Source organism: Rattus norvegicus, chromosome 18 (genome assembly GCF_036323735.1).
Source record: "Rattus norvegicus strain BN/NHsdMcwi chromosome 18, GRCr8, whole genome shotgun sequence".
Taxonomy (NCBI): domain Eukaryota; kingdom Metazoa; phylum Chordata; class Mammalia; order Rodentia; family Muridae; genus Rattus; species Rattus norvegicus.
The window spans coordinates 64,390,050-64,412,216 of NC_086036.1; the positions used below are offsets into that span (position 1 = coordinate 64,390,050).

Consider the following 22,167-nt stretch of genomic DNA (forward strand, 5'->3'; position numbering starts at 1 on the left):
ACTTGCATTGAAAAACAGCATCCATATTGACATATATAGTACACATATATGGCTAGCACTAGACAGCTTTTGTTCTTAAGGAGTTTAACATTTGACTTAGGAAGAAAGGCACCTATGAAAATAATCTTCATAGCAGAGACCAAGTTATTCCATTGATGACCAGATGCTGTGCTGAATTCGGAATGGGCAACTGATAAGAGGGCAGATAACTCTTTAGGTTATCAGCACCTGCTGCTCCTTGCTTGTTTTATAGCCACTAAGGTTTAGAGAGAGGAATGAAGAATGGAAATCAGATGAAGGCAGAAACACAGAGATGAGCTTCTCATTTCAAAGCTGGAGAAAGGATTATTACACATCTCCTTCTCTAAGCCTTTGTTTTCGCCTTTTCCTCCTTTCTTCCTTCCTTAGAGTTGAAAGCTGCCCTTTTTTGTTCCAAAACTCCTAATGACTTCCAATTCATAAAACGATGTGAAAGTCCACAGAGAGAGAGAGACTCCATATGCCTGAGTTTTCCTAATGTTGTTTGACATTTCCCCTCCTCCCTGACATAATCTCTTTGGCAGAATGCTGGGACTTCATGGGACTAATGGCCCATTTCTAGAACAGGAGAACAATTCAACTTCCTGGATCCCAGAGTCTCTACCCCTTAGGGAGAAGGGGAATGTTGTAATTGGATATCCTAAGCAGTGATCACCAGATTTGGTAAGGACTGACTGAATCCTTAGGCTTGGGAGCTGAGACTGGCTGTGAGTTTTGGCACTTGGGCTGGTATTGTTGAAGGTAACATCTGGACCCTTGACACAGACTCTTCTTAATCCTGAGGATAGGGCATATCCTTGATGGGAGCAAAAGGTATCTCTCTGTGGTTGCCTCTTCCTGAGTCTCTGCCTTGAAGATTTTTCCTCATACCATGTCTTCTGAGAATAATTCTTTCCTTACATCTTCCTCAAACTCCAAGCATCTAGAACTGTGCCACCTATTCCAAATAGAATTGATTGAGAATTCCTTCAAGAAAATCTCATGAGCCTAGTGACTAAGTCCTCCTACTCAAAGTCATTTTGGCCAACGGCTTCATTGCTTGTCCAAGAACCCCATTTCCTCCTGTATGCTCTGGTTGAGCATCTTCCGGCAGTGGCCTCTTCACTGTTCATTTTTATTATGAAGGCTGTGGCTTGCCTTCCTGGAGTCATACACTATTTGGATCAGGTACTAGATACGAGATTGCTAGAATGTACCAGGCCTCTCTTAGGAATGATCTCTCTGGATGTCCTATATAACTTGTTGTACTGAAAACTTCAGTTGTATAGCCTTGAAGTAGCCCCATGCTCTTACAAGCTAGAAGGAGAATCCTCTTCTTTGGTTGCCTATACTGGCCTCTTGATATATTGTTAGTTTATTTAAGCTTGGAAGCCTGGTGCAGTCTTCTGACTACAATTTCTGCCATCACTGCTGAGAGCTGCTTCTCAGCTTTGCATATTTGTGCCCTGTGCTCAGGAGGTGGGTGGGATGAAGTATGGATAGGCCAGCTTCATCATTGTGTGTATTGATTGATATTATTATATTATTAACAGTATTATTATAAATGGACACACTAAATTGATACCGCAGCTGTTTTTCTTTATCCTAGCCAGTTCCCCAATAGCCAGACAGAGAGACCAAGAGTTATTTGAAACTTAAAAGCACAACAACTCAGCATTATTATAATTCTATTCTGATCCTCTAATCTAATCTGGCCACTTCCCAGCTAAAAATCCCAGAGATATTTGATACTTGAATTTTCCTATTGGTCTGGCTCTCAGGGCTTCAAGTGCTTTCTACCACGATGTCTCTCCAGACCTCTTCCTCTTCCTTTTCCTTTTCCTCTTCCTCTTCCTTTTCCTCTCTCTCTCTCTCTCTCTCTCTCTCTCTCTCTCTCTCTCTCTCACTTTCTCTCTCTCCCTCTCGCTCTGGTGGCTAGCAGATGTCCCTCCCTATTTTCTCTTATTACCTAGTTATTGGCTTTTTCAGCTTTTATTGACAAGGCAGAGAATAAATGGCAAGCATTGTTTACACAAACTTGAGGCAGGAGATTTATAACAGAAGCATCACAATGAATCAAGCATCCTGATTGAACCAGATAGTGGGAAGGGGAAACCAGCCTTTGAATAATACAAACATCAAGTTTACTCAGTGCACAAAACATTGTGCCTACAATTGTGTCCTGTGTGCTGCTGGGAAGAGAGATGGTCTGGTTCCTTTGTCCTGAATAGTGGAGGGGATATTGCCTTTACAGCAGTGCCAAGAATCATACAGGGAATCATCCCCCAAAATAAGTGTGTTTGGTTGTTAGAGAGCCCAAAAGGTTGAGTGATCACTACTATTTGCCATATCTACATAGGACATTTAAACTTTCTGAGTCCTGATTTACTTATCTACATAACTAAGCATAGTAACACTTATTAAACTGCTTTTAAGGATTAAGCAAGGTTATGTACATTGTCACACACTGCCTGGAATGAATTAGCACCCAACAAATGTGAGCTTGTCTCTCCTAGAATTAGTTACTATTCAGTTTATGAGAAAACTATTCCCCATAATCCTCTATAACAGCTGTCCCTAGTAACTGTTCAGGAAAACATTAAAAACGATTTCTAACTACTTTTGTATGGGTGTCTATTTAAATGACTCCAAGCCTCCTTTGCAACTAAAGATTGTAGCAACCTGCATTCGTTTTATTTTATGATATATTTTCCTTAAATAAAAATCACCACTTTGAGTTGTCACTGGTTTTTACTTCATTTTATTTCTTCTGGCTGCCTTTGAAGTGCTGGATGGGTGGGGATTCATTTGTCTTAGACCTCAGGCTGCTTCTATCTCACGTTGTCATAATTGGCAGCACAAGAGGACCTCAGGACTAGAGCTGGGGGCAATATTGATGTAGTTAAAGATTTGGGCATTGTTACAATTGGCAGAGTCATGGGAAGACACAAGTTTGTGGTCTCAGCTGAGCGACTTAGAGCAAGGCAAGCATTGATCTGCTTCGAGGGTCACATTTTTCCAAAGGGTAGATAGAAGTGCTCAATTGAACGCTATCCTCGGGCCACCAGCATTGCCCTTCTCCTACCCCAGTTGTAGGTGTTCCCTCCAAGGCCCCTTATTATTTTGACTCCTTTTGACAAATACCCACTCTGGAGTTGGGGCTCTGCTGGATGTTGCTGTGGGTAACCTTTACAAATAAGCCATGCTAAGGGGATGAGTCATTTAATCACAGTCTGTGTGGGTCCCACCATCGAGCCCCCAGCCTGTGGGGCCAAGGTGGAGGGGGGCTGTGCTGTGGATGTCAAGGAAGGAAGTGGGGAGCAACTCCCCTCACTCATCCAGAAAGTTACTCCTGCGCTGCCATCTGGCAGCAGAAATTACTTCTCGGAAATTGGTAGTAGACTCTAAGGCGGCTGATAGGCCAAATAACTGGCACGTCAGTCAGAAAGTGGACTGATTGGCACCTTCCTGTCGTGCTCAGATGTGACTCTAATGCACAGTGGGGTGAGAGCCTGCACTTTCATATTCGTTCAATAATTCCAGAGCAAATGCACAAAAGGAACCTATATTCTATTACATGCCATTGCTTTGATGCCTAACTCTTTACATATGAATCTCTGAAGCGAAGTGTGTGGTGTTGCCAAATTCGGAAAGGCCCCACACAGAAACAGAGCAGCTCAAAACCAGGCTGGCTTGCTGGGTGTTCCTGTGAGAACGCATCTCCCGTTGGATTTACGACTCTCATTTTATCATTTGCTTCTTCTTGTCTCTTGTAGATCATTAAGTCACATGTTTCAGCTGTTGGTGCAACATCTTTTTTTTTTTTTTTATTTTTAAACTTGGTGTTTTGAGACAGAGCGTCATGTAGGATAGGCTGGCCTTGATTTCAGTATGTAGCGGAGGAAGGGCTTAAAGTTCTGAGGCCTGCCACTTCTTCATCTTCCAGTGTGGGGATGATAGACAGGGGCCAGTTCACCTGGGAAGTAAATATCTGATGGATGGATAGATGAGTTGCTACGGTCTGTGTGTGTCAGTTCCCCACAATGTACAACCAAAGGAAGACATAGATGCTGGGTCTGGTGTAATCCTAGCACTTAGCAGACAGAAACAAGAAGTTAGCCACAAGTATAAGGCCACCCGTCTAAACAGCCACTCCTATTTTATCTTGGCTAGGATGACGTCGTAGCAAGGATATATTTCAGGAGAGCAAAACAAGAAGAGCAAACGTGAAAAGAAGAAATGGATGATCGTCAGCCTTCCTGACCTGAGCACGTCTTCTGTGAGGCAAAGAGGAGAGCTAAGGGCGGGAGGAAGGAAGATTACAGACTCTTATCTTTATGCCACTTGGGATAATGGTTTCTTTTCTCAAGAAACTATCTCAGAAGTAGAACAGCAGGTTATGAAGAATGTGAGGGAGGAAATATGGTTTAGAGAAAAGCATAGTCCCCAGAGAAATAGAGGCACAACGTGGGCGGGTGAGTAAGCCATGCCGAGTGCTAGATGATTCAGTGTTGGGAGCGATCGCCCTTGCAGGTCTGGGGGTTCTTGAGGTGGTGTGCTGTTCTGGAGGCCTAATTACCACTGTAGGTCCTGACGTAACCACTGTGCGGTAGTTTAGCTTTCCCGGCTGAATGTAAGCCTTAGAGAATAATGATGCTAGTTTCTCTTCACCTGCCAACCCACCCGCCAGATTCCACCGTGTGCCTTCTTCTTTCTTTTAATCTCTGATTCTCAATAGAAATTAAGTCGGTCATGTGATTTTATCGATGATTCGTTCGAATCTTAAGTTTTCAGAGTGAAACTGAAGTTAGATCTCCATTGGAAATTTTTTTATGAGGTTTGGTCTTTTTTTTTTTTTAAGAAATATGAAAAGACTTACACAAACTTTGGTTTTAGGCTACATTTAATGTTAGGCTGGAGGTGTAGTTCAGTGGCAGATCGCTTGTGTAGCAAGTGTCCATTCTGTGTGTGTTGAGCGTTGAAAAAAGTGCATTTAACATGATTTGATTTTAAGAATTCTGTGCTGGTTTTGTTTTTGTGTAGAACATTTCCCCCAACTCCCCTAACCCCTTGCTCTGTTTTGTCATTGGATCTTAGTCCACCAGAGTGATGAGCTGGGAATCGAATGTGGATGGTTTCTCCTGGAAGAGAAAGTTGAAAATGGAACCCCAAAAACAAGAAGAAAAAACCCAGGAGGAACATATATATCATGGGAGTCTCTAAAAAAAGCAGCCTCCATTACCCTGCAATTATTAACTTAATTTTGGAACCAGAAAGGCTTGTGATTATCAAATATCTGCCTTTGAGATCAGATGTTTTGAAGATCATTTCTAATAGAGGAGTTTGCCACTTTTTTCTTAAAGATATATCTTTTGGCCTCACATTAACTTAGAGCATCTGAGAGGACCTAGGGAAAGAAGTCTGTTGTTGAAGATTATATTTATAGTCCTTGATGAACTGAATACATTTACAAGCTGCATTTTGAAATCATAATAATCTCATGTGAAGCAATCAAAATTCCAAAATCATCTAATCAAGAATGACATCAGAGGCAAACAATCCGTAGATGGAGTAGGTATAATTCCCCCCGTAAAGCTTCCATTTAGCACAGATGTTCTGATTCCGTGGATTAAGTCAAGAAGTGTTGAGTTAAGTTGCCCTAAAGACAGTTTCTTGGAAAGGTGAAGCAACATGAACTCACATTTCCTAAGTAAAAAAAGAGGTGGCCAATCCTATTCCATTCCTCTCCCCAAAATCTCTTTGCCACACTTCCCCAGTCAACAGAGGAAAACTTGGCTGCTACATAGAGCGGGAAGGTCATTGCCAAGGCAGTTACTTTCAGAGATTTGCCTTGAGGTTATCTGAGTCCTGCGGGAGTGTGTGTATTCCTTCTTTCTCTGGAAGATTCTGTCTGATTTCTCACCTGCTAACCCCTCCTTTCCTATAGGATGGAGATTGAGAACCAAAGAGAACAGCAGGGAACTCCAGAAGCCTTTTAGTTCTAAACATATTTTGGTTCATTGATCCAGACATATGGATTTAGAAATACAAGATCTGTGTGTTTTATGTCTGCCTTGAATCTCACCGTGCTGACATCTTGATCGGGGTGACCTTTGATGCTAAGTGGGTAGAGATAGGATATATTGACATGGCCCCAGTTGTGACAACATTTGGGCTCTGGCCCCTGATCCAGAAACAGAGCTGTCGGCTCCCAAGGTCTGTTGTTAACAGTTTACGTGGCGTCGTCAGAACTGCATTCATTCTTTACCGTTTTCTTATTGCCTTTATAATAAATATTTACAGATTTATTGCATACTTATTTTCCAAATGGATAGACATTTTTAGAAATGACATTTCTGAAAGTGCAGAAGCTATCTGGCACATATACAGTGCATCGTACCATGTGTTCTCTGACAAGAGCATCATGGAGACTGTCTCCCTCGTTCATCTGATGGAACCGTATAGCAATCGGTTGCGTCACGTTTATGGCCGCATTCTTCTCCTCTACGCCTTTTATCTTTACATCTGACACAGGGAAAATGGCAAGATTTTCTTTATTCTCTAGTGAACTAATCCGGAAAAGCCGTACCAATGTCTCTCTCCTTTCTAAGTAGAGTGTAGGAGTCCCAATATTAGACAGCTCCACTTGTCTGCTAGAGAATTTATTGGAACTCACGATGTCAACAGATCGAGTCCTTTCTTTAAGGTGGGAGCTGGGTGAACAACAGCAACCAAATTCGTGTAAGGAGTCCTAATGCTTACGCTATAAAATTATTCAAAAATCAAACTGTCCTGATATTTGTCAAAAGGACCCTACCACAAAGGAATTTTCTGTACTGTTTGGGTGGCACAGCATCAGGTAACCAGTAGGTTGGTGATTTTCTCTGACAAAACTATGGGATGATTTTAATGCTTGCTACAAAAGACACACTGTGATGCTCTTGGAATCTTAGCATGGCAGGACAGAAAAGAGGGCAAAAATCTATCGTTCTCTTATTGTCTTGATTTTGAAAGATCCCAGTGTTTTGCTGTGGAGTGTTATTTTTTTATTAATAGTTCAAGATTTAAAACAATGGCTATAAAAACATACTGAAAAGCAGAGTGGTATACAGCAGCCCCAGGTGACATAGATTCTGCTGGAAGATAGATCTGGGCACTTTCGATTACGACCACGGTGTCAGTGTTTGCAACTGTTGAGTCTCGGTCTGACGAAAAGTGGTGCCAGAGACTTAGCTTATGGTGATTCCTGATATATTTTCTCCTCCAAAGAGTCCTCAATGGCAGGCAGACTTGACCAAAATGGAGGAGGAAGATTACAAACAGAACGTGTGTGTGTGTGTGTTTATGTAAAAACTGCAGCTAGGATTGAGGAGGGGGTGTTTTAAGGAAGAAGATTTTGATTAGTTGTAAGAAAAACATTCAAATCACAGAACTCTTTAACAATTCATTGGCTTGTGAGAGGTAGGGAATCCTGCTTGTCAAATGTGTTCACACAGACCGACTCATTCTTCTGCCTTGTGTTCACTAGTGGCTTAGGTGTCTCGACCAAAGAAAACCTTTGAAAAATGAGTGCTCCTTCAACTTATTCTGCACAGTCCCATCAAAGTAGGATTTCGAAAATTTGTAATTGGGGATATTTGGGCTGAGGTCTTTCATTCCACAGCATCCATTTGTAATTTTAAGAACAATATACATAACATTACAGGGAGAATCTAAAGACCTTAAAATACCCTACTCTCCTTGAATGCTGGAGAGGCACTGGGAATTTATAAAAACGACATGCTCCTTATAAATTATTGGTCTCCATCAGACAGTACCTTTCAGTCTGAGCTCGAATCTGTAAAGCTATTTCAATATAAATGTTTTTTCCTCATAAAATGAGACTAGGTTAGCAGGACTAATTTTTTTCTCTACCCTTGTTAGATGATATACTTTTAGAAGAGAGAACTACAACGCAAGCAAACACAAAGCAGGAATGTGCTGAAGATTTTACTTAACTTGCTGAGGGAGAGCCAAGACAGCGCGTAACTTTCTCTAAGTTACAAGATAGATGTACCAGCCATTAGGAAAATGCTATCAAATCATTCCTGTAGCCTGGCTCTTCATAGAGGACAGGTCAACAAAACCTATACCGGACCATTTTGCATTTCTATGGAGAGGGAAAGGTCCCTGGCTAGGAAGATTACACAAACTCAGTGCTATTCCACCAGGGCTGGAAAAGAAGCCTAATTACAGAGGATGCTTTGCTGTTTTTAAAAGATTCATTTATTCATTTGTGTATTCTTGTGGTTTTTTGGAAAGAATAAAAATTGTCAAGAGGGAGGCAAGGGAAGATGATTGGTTGAGAGCTGGACCTTCTGGGATTAGACACTTGACCCCCTAAGACTTAGAAAGTAGAGCCAGGAGGAGCAATGAAAGCAAATAGCTAGCCTCAGCTACATAGCAAAGTTCAGGGCTAGCCTAGGCTATATGATACAGTGATAGTGAATGGCTTTGAAAAGCCACCGTTAACGTTCCTCAGATCTTCAATACCCTGAGTTTCTCTATTATTTTTTTAGGTCAGCTTTTGAGTACATTTTGATCCCTTGATTTTGAAGAGTCCCGTGGCTAGGCAGGGGAGAAAGAGAAAGGGTGGTCTTTCTCGTCTAAGCTTATGTTCAAATTTAATCCTGATCCCAAACTATTTTTATCGGGTAATGGTATTGCCAAATATCCTAAAGGAATGCAGATTTCATAAGCAGTTGAGGAATCCAATGCCATCAATGAGGATCACTAACTCGTACGAGACTAGGAGAAGGCCGGAGTGTGCTGTGAAAGGCGCATTTTTTAAAAACCCGAAGAGAAATAGATGAAGGATGACAAACTGTAGACTCTGATGTTTCACAGCAGCCAATTTCTTACTTCATTAATGAATTTCTTACAACCCGGGAAGTGAAAGTATCGTCGTCTTCCCTGTTACTGTTGGCTGAACTGAGACAGGAAGTAAGAATACAGTTGCTAAGGTCACAGAGCTGCAAGGGAGCAGGCCAGTGTGTGGACCCCATTGTCTGCCATGGGACACTGACGGCCTTGTAAATCTACAAAATCAAAGACAAAAGAAAGGAGAAAAACAACAACAACAACAACAACAACAACAGCAACAACAGCAACAACAAAACCCTCCCTCCAACCCTGCCACCTCAATATTCAGGAAAGGAGCAAAGATCAAATCTCCCGGTGCAGTCACTTGAATGAACAGAATCCTTTGTGGTCCTAAGACAGCTTGGCACTGAACGAGGGCACAGACACTTGGCTCCTGCTCCTATCTCAGCCTCTCTCTCTCTCTCTCTCCCTCTCTCTCTCTCTCTCTCTCTCTCTCTCTTTCTCTCTCTCTCTCTTTGTTGCAAGTTGATTGCCGCGGTGACATCGCGAAGGAAAACGCGCTCTTCTGTTACGAGTTGCTTTCCTCGAGCTTGTCATGCCACGGGACTCTTTCATCTTTCCCCCTCATGATAATATGTGGTCTCCGCTAGGACTCCTGTGGTTTGACATCAGCCTATACCAGAGATTGTGGCAGCTTTTGTTTTCTTCAAAAGCTAGCCGCTCTGAGGAATGGCTTGAGAGAACAGGCGCCGTTGGTTTGACTCCAGCAATGCAGTCAACTGTAACTAATACTGTGTTATTAGCACGGGGTGAAATTTTCAACTTTCAGTATCTTGATGAAACATAGACAATAAAAATTGCTCAGTGACTTTTTCTAACCTTTCTAACCTGTATTTTACTCCCCGAGACCACGCTCCACTTTGCATTCATAGACAATGAGCCAGGAAACCTGAAAGGGTGCCACTCACGGCTAAGGACAGCTTCACCTAAAAGAAACAGCTACCGGTGCCAAACCTGTCTCCAGAAGTCTTGCATTTTCCAGGTACTAGAATGTGCATCTCCACACCAGATCAAGACCGTCCAGCCTCCAGTGGAGGTGGGGGCGAGAATCGTCATTTAAAAGTTCTGAAAAACTGTGGTCAAGTCCCCAAGTGTGACAGAAAACATTTTCTGCATCCCCGTGGATATTTAATTAATCTAATTGTTTTGAAATGCTCCCTTCTAAAATACAGTAGGACGAAAACAATACAATGTATTAAAATCACAGTGGTCTTAGTCAAGGGCCATTAACGTTGCCAGTACATAAATCTATACACACATATCTTTGGGGTTTTTCTAGCTTTTCTCTCCTTTGGGCATTTGGGAACGCTTGGAATATAGCCTACGACTTTGAAATGCATTTTCTGGCTGTCAGGAGTTGAGAAATCAGGGACATGGTCAGTTTGTATTTTGTAAGAAAGAACCAAATGCAGTTCATTGCCTTCTTTCAGTGAGAATCTGTAGGATTATGGGTTCTGCACCCACTCTGCCACAGGGCAAGGCCTCTTGGGGAGGCCTGACTGGGAAGGTGCTTATCTCACTCTGTCACCAAGCAGGCATCAGGCTGTAAGGAAGCCTAGGGTGGGGAAAGAGTCTGAGTTAAAGGACAGCCAGAGCTAGCTCAGGGGTCCTGTGCTTGCAAGAAGGCTGGGGCTGTCTGGTTCTCAAGTTCTTGGGCATCCAGGCACCTCTGGGAGCTGCAGAAGAGCTGAGAATGGAGTTGTGGTGTGCGGACTGGATCTAGTCCAGGGCTGAAGGAAAAGGGGGAAGAACTCTGGCTAGTCCCTTGGGGGAAGAGTCCTTGACTTGTGGGCGGTTGGCTTGGGATTGGGCTTGGTAGCCAGCGAGGCTGGCAGCACAGAGAGGCCTTCTATAGGGATTAGATGGTGGCTCTGTAGGTGAAGGCCTTCTCTATGGCTCCCCACAGCAGATCCCGATGAAAAGAGGTGTTCCATGGTTTTGAGGTATTTTTTGTCATGGCATAAGGTAGATGAGTAAAATCATATCCCACTTTTCAAGGTGGGCCTGAGGTTAAATAGCTTTTGCAGGGAAGAGTGTCTGGGAAGGAAAGCTTATTGGTTAAGCCTCCAGGCCTTTGGGTACCTCATTAAAATGGAGATCTGTCTTGAGCCTACTTGACCACAGGTCATGCTTGGGGGGTTGCCTTTATGTGACTGATGGCCACAGGGTCCTGGTGCCTGGGAATCAGGTGAAACTCCTACTATCCCTTCAGGGTCTCCAGGGTTTCCAGCCTTAGCTCAATTGGGAACCAGGCTGCTGTTCACCGTTCCACAGAAATACTTTAGTGGAAAGAGAGCAAGTGTGGAGCTAAGGTTGGGAAGGGTCCTTACTGTTGGGCTCCCAGAGGCTCTTTCCCTAAGCACCGCTGCAATGGTGCACAGTCCAAATTTCTCCTGGAATTCTTTGTTTCTAACTTAGCAGCCACCTCCATCCCTGGCGGCAGGCACTGCAGACTGCAGCAGGGGCACGCATTGGAGGTTGGCAGGAGAAGGCTTGGGTCGACGAGTAGATGACGGAGCAGGTCCTTGGGGCCAGTGGGGAGGTTGTGTGCTGTCTGTAAAGCCTGAAGAACTGAGTGTTAGGAACAGAAGCTACTGTCCTCACACATTCTCAGACCCAGAGCATAAAATCAGTTATCATTAAGCTGTTGGGGCTTACTTGTCTCTCTCTCTCTCAAGCTTTTTTCTTTAATTTAATTTTATTTTTTAGTTCCAAGGCCTGCTCCTCAAAATATTACATGTCAGACTAGTAAGATTGAGAATAAAAGTAGAATTGATCTGTTTGAGTGGGGCGGACCACAGCCTCATTCCTCCTCCTCTGCTCTTCCCTTATGGTATGACAGCCTCTCTCTCTCTCTCTCTCTCTCTCTCTCTCTCTCTCTCTCTCTCCCCCTCTCCTTCTCCCTCTCCCTCTCCCGTGTGTGTGTGTGTGTGTGTGTGTGTGTGTGTGTGTGTATGTGTGTATGTGGTATAATACTTGTGTAAGAAACATAAAACTATGTAGGTTTATGTAAGAGAAGTCTGGGCAAGACAGAAAGAGGAAGGGGGTTGTATAGAAAGAAGAAGGGAGACAGATGTGAGACAGGCAGTTGGGAAGATCCACATCCTCTGCAACCCTAGAGGGAAAATGTGTTCCAGAGGAGAATGGCGTGCGTAATTTAAGAAGAAACAAAGCAACATACACGCGCGCGCACACACACACTCTCACAGAGAGAGAGAGAGAGAGAGAGAGAGAGAGAGAGAGAGAGAACGAATATGCTGGTGTGTTAGAAGCATCTATTTAGGCAACATGTTGCTTCCCCTTTCCTGACGTGTGGCTGGATTCATCATTATCTAACAGCAGGTGAGAAGGTTAAACTGTGAGAAAGCGAAGTCTGAGTAGGGATCCTGGGCTGGAGGGGAAGCAGGGCCTGTGTGTGGAAGGAGATGATGGAGAAGAAGCCTAGAAAAAGAGTCTGAGGATCTAGGTGCTGAGGGGAAGGACAAAGAAGGCAGAGAGGGGGAGGAGCAAGGGCAGCCAAGGGCAATGTCAGAGAGGCAGTGTGGAGAAGAGCTTCAAGCTTTGAACACCGGGCTGGGCTCTTAGGATGAAAGGAAATGTGCCTGACAAGGAGAAAGGGCAGGGAGATGAAAGCCCTGAATTCTGTGTGCAGGTTGCTCACACTTGGCTCTAAACCACCTACCTTAATTTTGGTTTTGTTCAGTAATTCAACAATTCACCGCTCTAGTTACTGTCAGACAGTGTGAAGGATTATAGAGCACCCATGCGCAAGCTGAGAGAGTGATGCTTCAGAGTTTTTATTGTTGGCATTTGGAATGAATTTGGCTGTCATTCAGCACTGTCATCCTTGGTAGAAAACCCCTGATGCTCTCTCTCTTGATCTAGAGATTTGGGATAGGTTAATGAAGTTATGGGGAGATGAGTGGTTCTTTTCTTTAGTAAATTTAAGAACTCTGTGTGCTTTACACACACACACACACACACACACACACACACACACACACACACACATTCTCTCTCTCTCTCTCTCTCTCTCTCTCTCTCTCTCTCTCTCTCTCTTTCTCCTTTCCTCCCTCCATGTGGTGGGTCATGAACGAATGCTTGAAAGAAACCTCTTTGGTTCATTGTTGGCTTCAACTCTATCACTTGAAAAGATCTGTATTTTCCTTGTGTTTGACTTAGCTAGGACCATCATCACAAAACACCAGAGACTGATGTCAACCCAGAAATCTGTGTCCTCACAGTATTGAAACTGAAAGTCCCAGATAAAAATTGGGCAGAAGTGGTTTCTGCTAAGATCTTTCCTTTCGTCTATAAGACCACGGTTCTACTGGATTACCCCACCTTTTATGATCCAGTTTAACTTCAATTAACTCTTAAAGACCCTGTCTCCAAATAACAGCCACGGGAGGCTTGGCACTTTACTGTGTAATGAATTTCAAGAAGATGTCACTCAGCTTACAACGGTATCTTTGTGTAGGCTAGAAGTTCTCCGTTTTACTAGGGATACATTTTAATTAGATTCTTATTTGTTTAAAAGGTTTTATTTTTATCTTAATTGTGTGTATGCCTGTGTGTTTGTGCACATGGGTGAAATATCTGTGGAATCCAGGAGAGGGCATTGGAATCCCTGAGGCTAGAGTTAGAGGTAGTTGTGAGCAGAAGTGGATGCTGGGAGCCAAACTCCTGTCCTCTGTGGGAGCTCTTAACTGCCGAGCCACCCTTCCAGATCTCAAACTTTCATTTTCAAATCCTTGTAAACACACACACACACACACACACACACACACACACACACACACACACACACACACATATATATGGAACACATATAAGGAACAATACAGAGAATTCGGTGGCTTTTTTTTTTAATTTAATTTTCTCTAATGGTGTCATTTTACAAACCCAGGATACAATATCACAGCAAACAAAACTGATGCTGATATATATGTCATGATATAGGACATTTTCAGGGGCTGAGGAACAGTTCCGCTGCTAAAAAGCTTTCCTTGCAACCATGAAGATGTGCAAACAGATGCCCCAGCATGCATGTAGAAAGCTGAGTGTGACAATGTGAGTCTGTAATCTGGGACCTATACTTGGATGTAGGGACAGAAGATACCTAGAACTTATTGACCAGTTTGTCTAGATGAACCAATGAGATCCAGGTTTAGTGAGAGATTATCTCTAAAAGAAAAGGTGAAGAATGATTGAGGAAGGCAGCCGATGTTGACCCCTGGCCTAAATACACACAGAGACACACAGACACACAGACACATACCCACTCACACACACATGCACACACACACACACACACACACACACAGACATGTACGCACACAGAGACACTCATGTGATATAGAATGCTTACGTTACTGCCTATGCTGTGGTGTGGCTGCAGCACACTTTCAGGGTAGTTTATGTCACTCGTTAGGATGGGGTTTATGACTAAAGAAGCTTCTATGGACATTCACACCCGGGTTTCTTTGTGGATGCTAAGTTTTCATTTCTGAGATTAATACCCAGGATCGTCATTGCTGGACTGTATAGTAGTAACTGTTTAACTGTCAACAAAACTGCCAAACTTGTTTTCCAGGGTTCTAAATGGGTTTTGTGTTGTACCCCCAGCAGCCACTGAGAGCTATGAAGTTTCTTTTGCATTGTCACATTAAGCGTCATTGTCGCCTGTCAAGCCTTCTGAGACCCTGTGGTGGTGCTGCCCTGTGGGTTTGATTTGTATTTCCCTAATGACAAATCATACTCAACATCCTCACATACTTATTAAAAGGCCTGGGTGTGTCTGATTAATGTCTCATTAATGTTTTTGTCACACGCTTTGTTCCCAGGCCCTGACCTTTATGGAGAAAGTGCTAGGCACAGAGAGGAAGCTCAGCGGGGACTTCAATACAACAGACTAAGCAAAGAAGCAGAGAGGTCCTTCTGAGCTGGTGTCACTTCTTGGGAAAATAATTCTGTTTATGTAAGCACCTGTGTAACACAGCCTTACAATGATAAGGACTATTGTTTTATATCCTTCCCAAGGTTCACTCTCTTTTACCTTATATGATGTTAGGGGTTTCTGTAGGCATCTTAAAGACATCCTTACCTTGACAGAAGCCTCGTGACTTGGCTCGGAAGGCAGGAAGTAACAATGCTATCAGTTCTTTCTTCCTATGTATTTTCCCTCCTCAAATGCTGTGCTACCTAGAATACACAGGGATCTATCTGGCAGAGGTCTACACTTTCTTTCCTTCCTCCCTTTCCCATCATGTGTTTGGGTGAGCTAGGAGCCACTGGAATGACTTTACAAGGTGCCAAAGCTCCTGGGAACTCCTGTTTGGCAGCAGAAAGGAGGGACGAAGTGATGGCTCACGCTGGCTTTCTCTGTCTTCAGTGGAGGGACACCACATGATGATCCAGAACTGTCCACCATGCCTGCCTAGAATGTGCTCAGAGAGTCACAAATTTAGAGTGACAGATAATGAGAAATCCCCATTGAAAACAAATTTATCTGAAGGATGGGTCAGAAATCCAGCTACTCCTTACGTCATTTCAATGGCAGAGTTTTATGTGTACTTATTTAAAGCACAGAAAAACAAAACAAGGCAAAGCCCAGTTTTTCCTGCCCTGTTAACTTGTTTATCAATTGTATCATGTAAAAATCCCAACTTGGAAGGGATTTCTGGTTGGACCTTAAATTGTTTGTCCACAAGCTCATGGAGTAACACAGCTCTTGGATTCATTAACTCTTATTTATAAACTAAAATTGTTTGGGAACAGGAAGCATAACATTTACTAAAAAGAACATTGAAATGCATTTGTCTTTTTTAATTAAAAAAATACTAAGAAATGAAGTCTGCGGAACACAAAATCTTAATATCGCAGTAGGATTTTCCCTCATTAAAAAATATATATCAAACCATTGTCTGATTGAAACTAAACACAGTTAAACATATATAGATATAAATTATATAATTTACATTTATTATACTTAATCCAGGTACACATGCAAACACATTTGTATATATAAATTATGTATGAAAAACTCATAGCTAAAATGTATGTGGCTATATTTGAAACAGTGACATCAGAGATAGGCTTAAAACATGTCTAATTGCATTACCAGCGTGTATAATCAGAGTTGGAACTACTGATAGACTCTGCTGACAAGAATTATGGAAAGCAGCTGCTAATTCAGGACTGTTCTATTACACATATTACAGGGGAAGCGAGTCTGGAAAGTGGATTTAGACTCTCATATTTTCACTTTTTTTCAGTTGAGTTTTTGTCATTCAAAAAGCATTATTTCTTAAGCAGTTTCATCAGGTAAATTCTAGAATAAACCAGTGCTCATCATTTCTGATAATGTCTTACGGCTAGTCACTTATATTTAGATGAACAGGCTGCATAGTATGAAATATAAACATGCGTAATATGAAATATGTAATTTGTAAACATACAATGTGTCTACTTTCTCATCTTCTAAGGGAAGATTACAAAGATGTTTCCTAACTGGTACTGATTTCTAATTGATATAGAAAAGTTATCTAAAATATACTATTTAAAATACAGGATAAAAGCTAGACTTTTCTCTTTGAAAGGCTTACAGCTCTGTAAACAAAGCTTTTATGGCCCTAAAACATTCATGCTCATAATTTCTTTGAGCACTAAGTGGTGGTTGGAATGAAAATGGCTCCCGTAGGCTCATAGGGAGTGGCTCTATTAGGAGGTGTGGCCTTGTTGGAGGAAGTGTGTCACTAGGGGAGGGCTTTGAGGTTTCAAGGACTCAAATCAGCCTCAGTGTCACTCTCTCTTCCCGCTGCCTGCCAATCATGATGTAGAACTCTCAGCTCCTTCTCCAGCAGCACCATGTCTGTCTGCATTCCACCATGTTTTCTACTATGATGATAGTGGACTAGACCACTAAGTCAGCCCTAATTAAATGTTTCCCTTTATAAGAATTGCCTTGGTCATGGTGTCTATTCACAACAATAGAAACACTAAGACACATTGGCTCTCTATGTTTTTATCTATTCGATGCTGGGGTTTAAATCCAGGGCCTTGTGTATAGTAGGTAAACAAGCCATCACTGAGTTATACTTTCAAGCCCTTAGCTAAACATTTGAAGAATGGAAGGCTTTTTTTTTAAACCATAAGAGCCTTAAATGCTCTATCTGAAAGTCTACTGTAGTGGGGAAGTACTTTCAACAAGGGTGCGTTCTAAGCAGCTACAGCAAAATGCTTTTGATGAGCAAACTCTTTCAAACCGAACAGCCTTGATATAATAAATTGACTTCTTAAATCACATGTTCCTGCTAAAAAAAACAAGAGTTAGGGGTTCAATTTAGTTACTGCAAGTTTTATTGGCTGCTTTGAACTGTGACCAAAACAATGGAAAATACTGATTCTCTCATTCCCACTTAAGTCTTTAAATTGTCATTATTATTATTATTATTATTATTATTATTATTATTATTATTATTTTACACAGTGTCTCATCTATCCCAGGCTAGTCTCACAAGATAACAATTTAGAATTCCTGATCCCATTGGTCACCTCCCTAAAGCTACCACTCCTAGCTATGTGGTTAAATCCTTGACTTAGAGATCATTCATGAATTCATTTATAATTAATTAGAATCTCCAATTTCTTTAACTCCAGTGAATCACTTGGCTCTTGAAAGTCTCTCTGTGGCTCAGTGCCTGTCAAGTCCAAGCATCAGAAAATTTGGACCCTGAGATTAGTCCATTTTAAGGTTATTAAGCATATATCCCAGCTCAGAGAAACTTCTCTGAGTGTGGAGCTACCCTATCTGTTCAGGTAAGCTGGCCAACCAGCAATTGAATTTTGGGGTCTGAATATTCTAAATCATATGATTTAGGGCATAGGGTAGATGCTTTGGGAAGCTTCATGAAGTACAACCTCAGTTTGTATTCCTCTCCAAAGTAAGCCTCCGAAGAACAAATGAAAAGCAGTACTGGTCACCAATTGAGTTGTGTACCAATGGTGGCAATGAAATGTGACTGTCTTGGAAGTCAGAGAAACAGGAGAACCCAATGAGCACATGGAGTCTCCTTGCAAATGTGGAAGACAGCATTTTCTTCCCCTCTTAGGAACCTATGGGGTCTATTTGTAAATGATTATTCAAACGTGGATAACATCATCAAAGAAATTAACTTATCGTAACCAGAGAGATCAGGAGGGCAGAACAAGAAAGAACAGATGGCCAGAGATTGTTTCCAAGCATAAATCCAAAGGCTAGCTGTCCAAGAGGGACCCAAGGAAAGACTCTGAGGCTGTCACAGGGTGAACTAAATTCCTTCACTCCTTCCTTCTGCTGGCACTCGGTTCTTACTGTGCTAAATTCTTGAGAAGGCTCCATGGGTTTACTGTAATAAATAACAACAAAAAAAGGAGACAGACATCTTAGACGTACTGAAACTTTCATTCTAAAATCCAAATACACTAAGGGAATTCTAATAATTAGAGAAATTATTATAATAGCAAAGCATTTTATTCAAACATATGTGAAAACAACCCTGTTTAGTTTATAAAAATTGGCTTTGTACTCTCCACAAAGAACTGACAGAAAAAGATGTAGTCTGTATATAGGAAGCTACTTCTAAAAAAAAGAAAGAAAAGAAAAGCAAGCAAGCCCAGCCATCAAGCAAGAAATACAGGAAAGAGAAAAGGAAAAAGAAAAGAGAGTAAAGAGAGAAAATCAAACTTACTCTGAACTCTGGTACCATCATCCTCCTGAGTAGGTTATAGTCTCCATCTTTTAAAATATGGATGCTATATTTTTTTAAAAAAATGTTATTAGGGTTTTTTTTGTTTCTTGTGTTTGGGGTTGATTTTTTTGTTTATGTCTAATACTTCATTTCTGAGATTCATGAGTTGTTTAAAATTAAATGCGGTCACTGCTTATTTAAATAATGGATGTTTTTTTATTTGGGTAAATTATTTTACATGGAAAATGGAGCCCAGGAAAATGAGAAACAAATTGATTCAGATGAACTCCAAGTTCATCGAAGAGACAGTGTCTCAAAAACTAGAAAGACATCTGGCCTCCCTACCCAAATGCACCTGTAATAACAGGCAGAGATACCTGAACATGAATACACCTATATATAGGGACATACATACAAACATGTACATACACATGCATCACACACACACACACACACACACACACACACACACACTTTCACTCATAGTGAAAATGCAAATATTTTTCTTTGCCATTATTTCCTGAATACCACCATACTATAATGACTAATCATGTTACATCTCCATTTATTAACTATTATAGACAATCTTGAGATGACAAGGGGATGGGTGCATTTCCTATGCAAATACTGCATCATCTTATTTAAGGGATTTGAGCATCCACGTGTTTTGGTACCTGCAGGAGGTTCCAGAATCAATCCCCATGGATACTGAGGGATGACTATAGATAGCATTCAGATATGATTTGAACTTTGTTTCTTTTAAACTTCCCATTGCCTCTCTTATTTTAAACTGAAGGAAATGGATTGGAATTTAAACTGCTTACCTCTGATACGAACTCAACCTATATAAATCGGGGGGATAAAAGGCAGCACTTGATTCCATATCACACGGAGAAAATGCATATAATTTCTCCAATTGATTGTAATGGAAAAATTTCCTCCTTCTTTCCCTACTTTTCCCCAGAAGGAGTGGTGGTGAAGACAGTCATACTCAAGCTGGAAACCTTCCCCTTCCCCTAACAAACCCCTTTCCTCTTAAATACTCAACAGCATCCTCCCTTCTCTTTAGAACCACGAACATCCATTCTTCTCTTCATTTCCTCTTCTTTCTTTTTCCTTTACTTTTTTTTTGTTTGTTTGTTTAACCTTACTTAAGAACTCCTTGGTTGGCTAATCCAACGTCAGTTTGACGTGAGCTAGCATTATCTGAAAGGAGAGAACCACAATTGAGAAAATTCTCCCATAACATCCAAATATAGAGCATCTTTTCTTAATTAATGATGGATGGGGAGGGCACAGTCCATTGTCATCCCTAGGCTGGCAGTTCTGGGTTTTAAAATAAACCAGGTCAAGCAAACTATTAGGAGTTAGCAGGAAGCAACCCCCTTCCGTGGCCTCTACATCAGCTCCTGCCACCAGCTCACTCCCAATTTGAATTCCTGTCTTGACCTCTCTTGATGAAGAACAGTGTTGTGGAAAGGTGGGCCAAATAAACCCTGACCTCCCCACGTTGCTTTGATCATGGTGTTCTGTCACAGCGACAGTCCCCCTGACTGGGACACTTATTCTTGTACGGTTTCTTTGAAGCCCACACTCATATTCCCACTGGGCAGATTGATGCAGATCCTTCTCACCTCCCACAGCTGGTTAGCTGATGAGCTCATCATTCAACACACCTACATCCCGGCTCAGTGGCCGAGCTCACAGTCGAAGGTTGTCAGTTCCTCTTAACGGTCATGCGGGTCACCGGAAGCTGCTTCTGCTTTGTATCAAGAGAGTCAAGAGAATGCCAAGGGGTAGCAGGACAAGAGAACTAAATCCAACATTTGAATATGGTGTCCTTCAAATGCACATTGTTTTCTGATCATCTTAAAGTTGAAAAACAAAGCAAACAAACAAATAAACAAAAAAAATCCCAAGCAATCATTAACTTGAACCATCAGAAGTCAGGACTATCTGTCTCTTGAAAGATAAAAGGAACATCTCTGAGTCCTTTAGATTTGAATAGTCATGGGCAGCTTTAGAAGCAACACTCTCTTGATCTTGAGTTTCTAACCCAGGGAAGGAAAAATAATACCAGTTATAAGAGATTGTGCTCTGGCCACTGATTCATGGGCAACAATGATTATTATATTGAAATTTTCAATGATCCAAATGGAGTCCTGAGATACTTATGAGTTTCAAAACTGGTTACAAGTTTAAAAAAAGTTACCATCATAAGGACCTTCTAGAGGCTGGAGACAAAGCTCAATGGATGGTTTTTGAGCATAGAACTTGAGTTTAGATTTCTAGAATCAACGTAAAAGCAGGACACAGCAGTGTGTGATCGTAACCTCATACCTGGGCTGAGATAGATTCTGGAAACCTCTTGGATAGCCACCTTAGATGAAATACTCAGCCCCAGTTCAGAGAGACACCATCTCAAAGGTTCAGGTGGAGAATAATTGAGGAAGAGGTCTCACGGCTATCTCTTGCCTCCACATGCACCAGAACTGGTGAGCAACTGTGCACATGCAGACACACGAAGGTTTATAAGCACAAGAAAGACCTACCTACCGCTTATCTAATTAACAAGGCTGGCGTTGTGTGAGTCAGGGGGCAGGAGAGTGTTCTGTGTCCTCCTTGCATCCTCACCGCCATGCTTTCTCACCCCTTCTTGGATACTTAAAGTGTTCTAAATTAGGAACGGGAATACAGATAAATAGATCTTTTAAAAACACATTTATTGTTATTAATTCACATATCATACAATTTGCCCCTAAACTATAAAGTTTTAGTAAGTTTTCAGTATGCACAGCCCTAGCCTTGGTGTATTTTAGAATACTTTCATCGGCCGAAGAGAAACCCCATTCCCTTTAGCTGTCGCCTCCAGTTTCCTTTCGGTGTTCTTAGCCCTGTGCAAACACTAATCTTCTGTCTCTGTCGACTTTTGCACCCTGGACATTTCATATAAATGGAATAATACATGTAGTCTTTGGGGACAAGAGAAGGAGTGATCCACACTGATTGAAATTTATATCGAGAAGGCAAAGACCCCCTTCTATCTCTTCCATGGGATTTCGCTAGGAAGAGGAAGAAACCTCTTCAGTACTGGGGAGCTGATTGGGAAGCAGAAAGTTAGACTGGCAAAGAACAGTGGTCCTCACTTTCTAGTTTGGTGGGGGCGACCCTGCCTGTCAGCACGAAATGTCAAAGCTTCAAGATGATAATTCAGATGTTGGCATCAGAAGAGAAGGACTCACCCAAGCGGCCTCATGTGTGGAGGGAAACGAGCCCCGGGTCTTGTCTATCATATTCATAAATACTGGAAATGAGACTTATAATTAGACCTCACTTAACTGACAGCTCACCTTGCCTCCTCCCTGAGCAGCTTGCAGGACGAAAGCATCACTTTCCTCCGTGGCGGCTTGTAGTGCAACGCCTTGGAACAATGTGGCCCAGGCTATTTGCCCAATCAGGCTAGGTAAGGGGCACGGGGCTGTCATTTTCATCATGA

The 22,167-nt window shown here is 41.9% G+C and overlaps 1 long non-coding RNA gene across 6 annotated transcripts in view; it reads left to right on the forward strand.

The window, feature by feature from the left end:
* Positions 1 to 22,167, forward strand: part of LOC102548061 (uncharacterized) — a 96,297-nt gene that overhangs the window by 45,419 nt on the left and 28,711 nt on the right. For 4 of the 6 annotated variants that reach the window (XR_010059729.1, XR_010059731.1, XR_010059733.1 and 1 more), the window contains exon 2: positions 4,192 to 22,134. This is a non-coding gene — a long non-coding RNA (uncharacterized LOC102548061). The remainder of the gene's footprint in view (positions 1 to 4,191; positions 22,135 to 22,167) is intronic. The other 2 variants (XR_010059730.1, XR_010059732.1) reach the window with 2 other exon arrangements.